Source organism: Monodon monoceros, unplaced genomic scaffold (genome assembly GCF_005190385.1).
Source record: "Monodon monoceros isolate NGI ecotype Baffin Bay Population unplaced genomic scaffold, NGI_Narwhal_1 Super_Scaffold_21, whole genome shotgun sequence".
Classification (NCBI taxonomy): domain Eukaryota; kingdom Metazoa; phylum Chordata; class Mammalia; order Artiodactyla; family Monodontidae; genus Monodon; species Monodon monoceros.
The window spans coordinates 86,337,216-86,346,671 of NW_021703778.1; positions in this window are offsets into that span (position 1 = coordinate 86,337,216).

The following is a 9,456-nucleotide window of genomic DNA, read 5'->3' on the forward strand; positions in this document are numbered from 1 at the left end:
CGGGCAGAGGTGAGGAAGGAAAAAAGCAGTGGAGACCAGGACAGGAGGGGTAACTCAGGTAGGGAAATGGAAAGTTTCCAGAAGAACGCCCGGGGCCACGAACATCCTGGCTGGCCTGCAGGCACCAACTCGGGCCTGTGTGCTGTCGCTGGTGTGACTCCAGGCCCTTTCCTCTAGGCTTTGAAGTCCTTGCACACATTTAGGTGTTTTACCTGGGGAGGGTGGGAAAAGTTCAGCAGCAGCTGGCCTGGGGTTCAGCTCATGTTTACTCAGAGACGCCTCGGCACCGTCCACCAGCTTTGCAACGAGGACGCTCCTTGCGGGGGTGCTGCAGGCTGCATGTGAGACGATTCCTCACCTCTGACCAACTTCAGAATTGTTTACCACTGGAGCAAGTGTCCTGATAGCGTTTTCGTCTTTAAAACTGGTGGGTTCTGTTTTTTTTTTTCCTTTTTTTTTCTTTTTTTGGTTCATGGTAGGTTTTATTCCTTTTTTTTTGTATTTATAGATATAAGCATAGAAATAATTCATTCATATAAATACATTTATGGGAAGGGTAGAACTTTTTCTTTCTGTTTTCTTTTTGAATTTTTGAATTTTAGTTATTTTTTTATACAGCACGTTCTTATTAGTTATCTATTTTATACGTACTACTGTATATATGTCAATCCCAGTCTCCCAATTCATCCCACACCCCCAGCCACTTTCCCCCCTTGGTGTCCATACGTTTGTTCTCTACATATGTGTCTCTATTTCTGCCCTGCAAACCTGTTCATGTATACCATTTGTCTCGGTTCCACATATATGCGTTAATATACGATATTTGTTTTTCTCTTCCTGAATTACTTCACTCTGTATGACAGTCTCTACATAACATACACGTCTCTACAAATGACCCAGTTTTGCTCCTTTTTATGGCTGAGTAATATTCCATTTGTATATATGTACCACATCTTCTTTGTCCATTCATCTGTTGATGGGCATTTAGGTTGCTTCCATGACCTGGCTATTGTGAATAGTGCTACAATGAAAATTGTGGTGAATGTGTCTTTTTGAATTATGGTGTTCTCTGGGTATATGTGGGATTGCTGGGTCATATGATAGTTCTATTTTTAATTTTTTAAGGAACTTCCATACTGTTCTCCATAGTGACTGTATCAATTTACATTCCCACTAACGGTGCAAGAGGGCTCCCTTTTCCCCACACCCTCTCTAGCATTTGTTGTTTGTAGATTTTCTGATGATGCCCATTGTAACTGGTGTGAGGTGATACCTCATTGTAGTTTTGATTTGCATTTCTCTAATAAGTAGTGATGTTGAGCAGCTTTTCATGTGCTTCTTGGCCATCTGTATGTCCTCTTTGGAGAAATATCTATTTAGGTCTTCTGCCCATTTTTGGATTGGGTTGTTTGTTTTTTTAATATTGAGCTGCATGAGCTGTTTATATATTTTGGAGATTAATCCTTTGTCCGTTGATTCGTTTGAAAATATTTTCTCCCATTCTGAGGGTTGCCTTTTTGTCTTTATCATCTTTTCCTTTGCTGTGCAAGAGCTTTGAAGTTTCATTAGGTCCCATTTGTTTATTTTTGTTTTTATTTCCATTACTCTAGGAGGTGGACCAAAAAATATCTTGCTGTGATTGATGTCAAAGAGTGTTCTTCCTATGTTTTCTTCTAACAGTTTTATAGTGTCTGGTGGTACATTTAGGTCTCTAATCCATTTTGAGTTTATTTTTGTGTATGGTGTTTGGGCATGTTCTAATTTCATCATTTTACATGTAGCTCTCTAGTTTTACCAGCACCACTTATTGAAGAGACTGTCTTTTCTCCATTGTATATCCTTGCCTCTTTTGTCATAGATTAGCTGACCATAGGTGCATGGGTTTATCTCTGGGCTTTATATCGTGTTCCATTGATCTATATTCTGTTTTTGTGCCAGTACCATATTGTCTTGATTACTGTAGCTTTGTAGTATACTCTGAAGTCAGGGAGTCTGATTCCTCCAGCAGCGCTTTTTTCCCCAAGACTGCTTTGGCTTTAGGGGCTTTTGTGTCTCCATACAAATTTTAAGATTTCTTGTTCTAGATCTGTAAAAAATGCCATTGTTAATTTGATAGGGATTACACTGAATCTGTAGATTGCTTTGGGTAGTACAGTCATTTTCACAATATTTATTCTTCCAATCCAAGAATATGGTATATCTCTCCACCTGTTGGTATCATTTTTAATTTCTTTCATCAGTGTCTTATAGTTTTCTGCATACAGGTCTTTTGTCTCCCTAAATAGGTTTATTCCAAGGTATTTTATTCTTTTTGTTGCAATGGTAAATGGGAGTGTTTCCTTATTTTCTCTTTCAGATTTTTCATCATTAGTATATAGGAATGCAATAGATTTCTGTACATTAATTTTGTATCCTGCAACTTTCCCAAATTCATTGATTAGCTGTAGTAGTTTTCTGGTAGCATCTTTAGGATTCTCTATGTATAGTATCATGTCATCTGCAAACAGTGACAGTTTTACTTCTTCTTTTCCAATTTGTATTCCTTTTATTTCTCTTTCTTCTCTGATTGCTGCAGCTAGAACTTACAAAACTATCTTGAATAATATAGGTAAGAGTGGACATCCTTGTTTTGTTCCTGATCTTAGAGGAAATGCTTTCAGCTTCTCACTATTGAGAATGATGTTTGCTGTGGGTTTGTCATATACGTCATCTATTATGTTGAGGTAAGTTCCCTCTATGCCCACTTTCTGGAGAGTTTTCATCATAAATGGGTTTTGAATTTTTTCAAAAGCTTTTTCTGCATCTATTGAGATGATCATATGGTTTTTCTTCTTCAGTTTGTTAATATGGTGTATCACACTGAATAATTTGCGTATATTGAAGAATCCTTGCATCCGTGGGATAAATCCCACTTGATCATGGTGTATGATCCTTTTAATGTGCTGTTGAATTCTGTTTGCTAGTATTTTGTTGAAAATTTTTGCATCTATATTCATCAGTGATATTGGTCTGTAATTTTCTTTTTTTGTAGTATCTTTGTCTGGTTTTCGTGTCAGGGTGATGGTGGCCTCATAGAATGAGTTTTGGAGTGTTCCTTCCTCTGCAATTTTTTGGAAGAGTTTGAGAAGGATGGGTGTTAGCTCTCCTCTAAATGTTTGATGGAATTCACCTGTGAAGCCATCTGGTCCAGGACTTTTTTTTGTTGGAATATTTGAAATCACAGTTTCAATTTCATTACTTGTGATTGGTCTTTTCATATTTTCTATTTCTTTCTGGTTCAGTCTTGAACCAAAGGTTATACCTTTCTAGGAATTTGTCCATTTCTTCCAGGTTGTCCATTTCATTGGCATAGAGTTGCTTGTAGTAGTCTCTTAGGATGGTTTGTATTTCTGTGGTGTCTGTTGTAACTTCTCCTTTTTCATTTTTAACTTTATTGATTTGAGTCCTCTCTTCTTCTTAATGAGTCTGGCTAATGGTTTATCAATATTGTTTATCTTCTCAAGGAAGCAGCTTTTAGTTTTATTGACCTCTGATATTGTTTTCTTTGCTTCCATTTCATTTATTTCTGCTCTGATTTCTATCTATTTGCTAACTTTGGGGGGGGTTGTTCTTCTTTCTCTAGTTGCTTTAGGTGTAAGGTTAGATTGTTTATTTGAGATTTTTCTTTTTTCTTGGGGTAGGCTTGTAGAACTATAAACTTCGCTCTTATAACTGCTTTTGCTGCATCCCATAGGTTTTGGGTCGTCATGTTTTCAATGTCATTTGTCTCTAGGTATTTTTTGATTTCCTCTTTGATTTCTTCAGTTATCTCTTGGTTATTTAGTAACCTATTGTTTAGCCTCCATGTGTTTGTGTTTTTTATGGTTTTTCCCTGAAATTAATTTCTAATATCATAGTGTTGTGGTCAGAAAAGATGCTTGATAAGATGTCAACTTTCTTAAATTTACTGAGGCTTGATTTGTGAGTCAAGATGTGATCTATACTGGAGAATGTTCCATGCACACTTGAGAAGAAATGTAATCTGCTGTTTTTGGATGGAATGTCCTATAAATATCAATTAACTCTATCTGGTCTATTGTGTCTTTTAAAGCTTCTGTTTCCTTATTTATTTTCCATTTTGGATGATCCGTCCATTGGTGTAAGTGAGATGTTAAATTCCCCTTCTTTTATTGTGTTACTGTCGATTTCTTCATTTATAGATATTAGCAGTTGCCTTATGTATTGAGGTGCTCCTATGTTGGGTGCATATATATTTGTAATTGTTATATCATCTTCTTGGATTGATCCCTTAATCATTATTTAGTGTCCTTCCTTGTCTACGTAACATTATTTATTTTAAAGTCTATTTAAATCTAAGTGTATTTTTTTAATACTTCATTTATTTTATTTATTTTTGGCTGCGTTGGGTCTTCGTTGGTGCGTGCGGGCCTTCTCTAGTCGTGGAGAGTGTGGGCTACTCTTCCACTGCGGTGCGCATGCTTATTGTGGTGGCTTCTCTTGTTGCAGAGCATGGACTCTAGGCTCACAGGCTTCAGTAGTTGTGGCACGTGGTCTCAGTAGTTGTGGCACACGGGCTTAGCTGTTCCGTGTCATGTGGGATCTTCCCGGACCAGGGCTCAAACCCATGTCTCCTGCATTGGCAGGCAGATTCTTAACCACTGCGCCACCAGGGGTTAAAATCTGATGAGTATTGCTACACCAGCTTTCTTTTGATTTCCATTTCCATGGAATATCTTTTTCCATTTCCTCACTTTCAGTCTGTATGTGTCTCTACGTGTGAAGTGGGTCTCTTGTAAACTGCATACATATGGATCTTGTTTTTGTATACATTCAGCAAGCCTGTGTCTTTTGGTTGGAGCATGTAATCCATTCACGTTTAAGGTAATATCAATATGTATGTACCTACTAACATTTTCTTAATTGTTATGGGTTTGTTTTTGTAGGTCCTTTTCCTCTCTTGTGTTTCCCACTTAGAGAAATTATTTTAGTATTTGTTGTAGAGCTGGTTTGGTGGTGCTGAACTCTCTTAGCTTTTGCTTGTCTGTGAAGATTTTGATTTCTCCATCAAATCTGAATGAGATCCTTGCCGGGTAAAGTACTCTTGGTGTAGGTTCTTCCCTTTCATCATTTTAAATATATCGTGCCACTCCCTTCTGACTTGTAGAGTTTCTGCTGAGAAATCAGCTGTTCCCTTGTGTTTTATTTGTTGTTTTTCCCTTGTTGCTTTCAATAATTTTTCGTTGTCTTTAATTTTTGTCAATTTGATTATCATGTGCCTCGGCATGTTTCTCCTTGGGCTTATCCTGCCTAGGACTCTCTGCGCTTCCTGGACTCTGGTGGCTATTTCCTTTCCCATGTTAGGGAAGTTCTCGAAAATAATCTCTTCAAATATTTTCTCAGGTCCTTTCTCTCTCTCTTCTCTTTCTGGGACCCCTATAATGTGAATGTTGTTGCATTTAATGTAGTCCCAGAGGTCTCTTAGGCTGTCTTCATTTCTTTTCATTCTATTTTCTTTTTTCTGTTCCGTGCAAGTGAATTCCTCCATTCTGGCTCCAGGTCACTTATCCATTCTTCTGCTTCAGTTATTCTGCTATTGATTCCGTCTAATGTATTTTACATTTCAGTTATTGTATTGTTCATCTCTGTTTGTTTGTTCTTTAAATCTTCTAGGTGTTTCTTTTTTAATTCTTCTAGGTGTTTGTTAAACATTTCTTGCATCTTCTTGATCTTTGCCCTCATTCTTTTTCCAAGGCCCTGGATCACTGTCACTATCATTGTTCTGAATTCCGAAAGGTTTCCCTCTTTTGATTTTTTTGGTTGATTTTTGACCTCTGGATTATTTTTGAGGGCAGGTGTCATTTAGGGGGCTGCAATTATATTAAGTGACAATTAGCACTGGGTTGAAAGCTACTGTTGTGGGAAACGGCCACAAGGTGGCAGCGTTTCTCCATTCTCAAATCTGGTTACTAGAGCAGTAGATCTTTCCTGGAAGTCATGTTTCTAGTTTGTAAATTAGAATGGAATGTGTCAGGAAAAACCCCCATAAGTTTATGTCTCAGTACTTCTTGTGCGTTGTTTTAATGTATTTTTTCTAATCAGGGTAATGATTAGAATATTATTTGTTCTAAGTGTACACAACCTGGTTCATTTGTACATTATATATATCTATTCATATACAGATCCTCTTCTCATGTAAATTAATACAGTGTTCAGTAGCCCTTCCTTGGTATATGGTTGGTCTTTTTGATATATGGATTTAATATGTATTGGTATACGTATGGTAACCCTAGTCTTAATTTATCCATTCCTCCCACCTTTCTTTTAGATAACCAGAGTTTCTTTTCTAAGTCTGTGAGTGTCTTCTCTGTGGAAATAAGTTCATTTGTGTCAGTTATTAGATAACACCTATAAGTGATATGATAAGATATTTGTCTTTTGCTTTCCTACTTACCAAATGTTCTCTGCTTATCTCTAGGCCCATGTATGGTGCTGCAAAGAGCAGTGCTTCACTGTTTTCAATGGTTATTATTCCATTGTTTACATGGATCACTTCTTCTTGTGCATTCATCTGTTGAGGGACATTTTGGTTGCTTCCATTTCTTGGCTATTGTGAATATGGCTACAGTGCAGCTTTGCCAGCCTGTGTCTTGTCAATTCTGGTCTTCTCAGGTGATAGGCCCAGCTGTAGGCCTGATGGATTGAATGGTAGCTCAATTTTTACTTTGATACACAGCTCCTTTCTGTTCTCATTATTGGCTCTTACCACTTTACATCTCAGCAGCAACTAGAAGGTACACAGTTCTCTAAAACCTCTTCAGCATATTTTTTGTAGACTTTTTGTTGATGGTCATTCAACTGGTGTGTGTTGAAACCTTTCTGTAGATTAGATTTGCATGAGTCTAATAATTCCTGATGTTGAGCTTTTAGCCATTTTCCTTTTTTTATTTTAAAATAGTGAGTAAAACTTAATTTTTCATACAATTTTCTTGAAAAATTTGCACTGTTTTGAGTGGTTTTGGCCATTCCCTACCTCAGGACATTTTTTGAGGGCAAGTGTCCTTTACAGCCCTGAGTCCTTGTGAATATTAAGTGATCCTTAGCTGTGGGTTTAAAGCCAATCTTGTAGGAAACGGCCACAAGGTGGCAGCATTTCTACATTTACAACTCTGGGTACATGGGAAAGACAGCCTTTCTGTAAATCGTATTAGTAGGCTGCAAATTAGAGTGGAATGTGGCAAGTCAAAGCCACAACAGCTTATATCTCCTTACTTCTTGTTTGCTTTTTTAATTTAATTTTTATTTTTTATCAGAGCAGATTTGATAAAATGTTGTGTTTTTTCTGTGTGTACAGAATCTGGTTCATTATATCTATGTATCTATCCATCTTTGGATCCTTTCCCATGTAGGTTATTACAGAGTGTTGAATAGACCTCTCTTGCTATTTCATACGTCTTTGGTGATTGTATGTTTCATATGTATTAGTATAGGTCTGTCAACCCCCATATCCTAATTTATCCATTCCTCACACCTTTCCATTAGGTTAAACGTGATTTTGTTTTCTTAATCTTCGAGTGTCCTTCTCTAGGAAATAAGTTCATGGGTATAAATTTTTAGGTAACACCTATGAGTGATATCATCGGATATCTGTATTTGGTTTTTTTTCTTACTTCAAGTTGTGTGATTATCTCTAGATCCTTGTTTTGAAAACGGCACTGTTTCATTCTTTTCCATGGCTAATATTCCATTGTGTACATAAACCACTTCTTCTTTGTGCATTCATTTGTTGATGGACATTTTGGTTGCTTCCAAGTCTTGGCTATGGTAAATATTGCTGCAGCGTAGGATTTCCACCCTGTGTCTTTTTGATTCTCACCTTCTCAGGTGATAGGCCCAGCAGTGGGCTAACCAGATCATATGGAAGCTCAATTTTTACCTTTAACCGCACATCCATTTTCTTCTCACTACTGGCTGTTACCATTTTACATCCCACCAGCAGGTAGAGGGTCCACAGTTCTCTACAACCCCTTCAGAATTTATTGTTTGTAGACTTTTTTGCTAATGATCATTTTGACTGTTGTGAGGTGTACGTTTTTGTAGATTGGATTTTCATGTCTTTATTAATTTCTGATGTTGAGCATTTTTCACTGCCCCTTTTTGGTTAAAGAACAAAAAAAGAAAAGAAAAAATATGAGTAAAATAGGCCTCTTGAAATTGTGTTCTTGAAAGTTTGCCCCCTTTTGCATTTTTTGGTGTTTTTTCAACCCCAGGATTTTTTTTGAGGGCAGGTGTCATTTACAGGCCTGCAATCATTGTGACTCTTAAGTGACCATTCACACTGGGTTTAAAGCTGCTGTTGCAGGAAACAGCTAAGACGGTGCAGCATTTCTCCATTCCCAAATCTGCTTACTAGGACGAAAGAGCCTCCCTGGAAGCCTTGTTCCAAGGCTGTAAGTTAGAATGCAATGTGGAGAAAGAAACCTCATAATTTTTTGCCTCAATACTTCATTTTTTTAATTTTATTTTTATTTTTATTTTATTTTAGCGGTACACGGGCCTCTCACTGCTGTGGCCTCTTCCGTTGCAGAGCACAGGCTCTGGACATACAGGCTCAGTGGCCATGGCTCACGGGCCTAGCTGCTCCGTGGCATGTGGGATCCTCCTGGACCGGGACACGAATGCATGCCCCCTGCATTGGCAGGCGGACTCTCAACCACTGCGCCACCAGGGAAGCCCAATTTTTATTTTTTATCACAGAAAATTTGATTACAATGTTTGTTCATTCTAGGTGTGCAAGATGTGTTTCTTTTACACATATATATGTATCTATTCATCCTCGGATCCATTTGCCATGTAAGTTATTAGACAATGTTGAGTAGTCTTCTCTTGGTATTCCATAGGTCTTTGGTGATTATAAATTTCACACGTGTTTGTATATATCTGTTAACCCCAATATCCTAATGTATCCATTCCTCACAACTTTCCATTTGATTAACCATAAGTTTGTTTAATTAATCTGTGATTGCCTTGCTCTGTGGAAATATCTTCATTGGTATCAATTTTTAGGTAACACCTAAAATTGATATCATAGGATATGTCTTTCGCTCTCTGACTTACTTCAAGTTGTATGATTACCTCCAGACTCATTTATGATGCTTCAAACTGCATTGTTTCATTTTTTTTCCACGGCTAATATTCCATTGTGTACATGGACCACTTCTTCATTGTCCATTCATCTGTTGATGGAAATTTTGGTTGCTTCCATGTCTTGGCTTTTGTGAATATTGCTGCAGTGCACCTTTGACAGCCTGTGTCTTCTCGACTCTGGTCTTCTCAGGTGAAAGGCCCAACGGTGGGCCTGCTGGATTGAATGGTACCTCAATTTTTACTTTGAAACGCAGTTCCTTTCTCCTCTCATTATTGGCTCTTACCACTTTACATCTCACCAGCAGCTAGAGG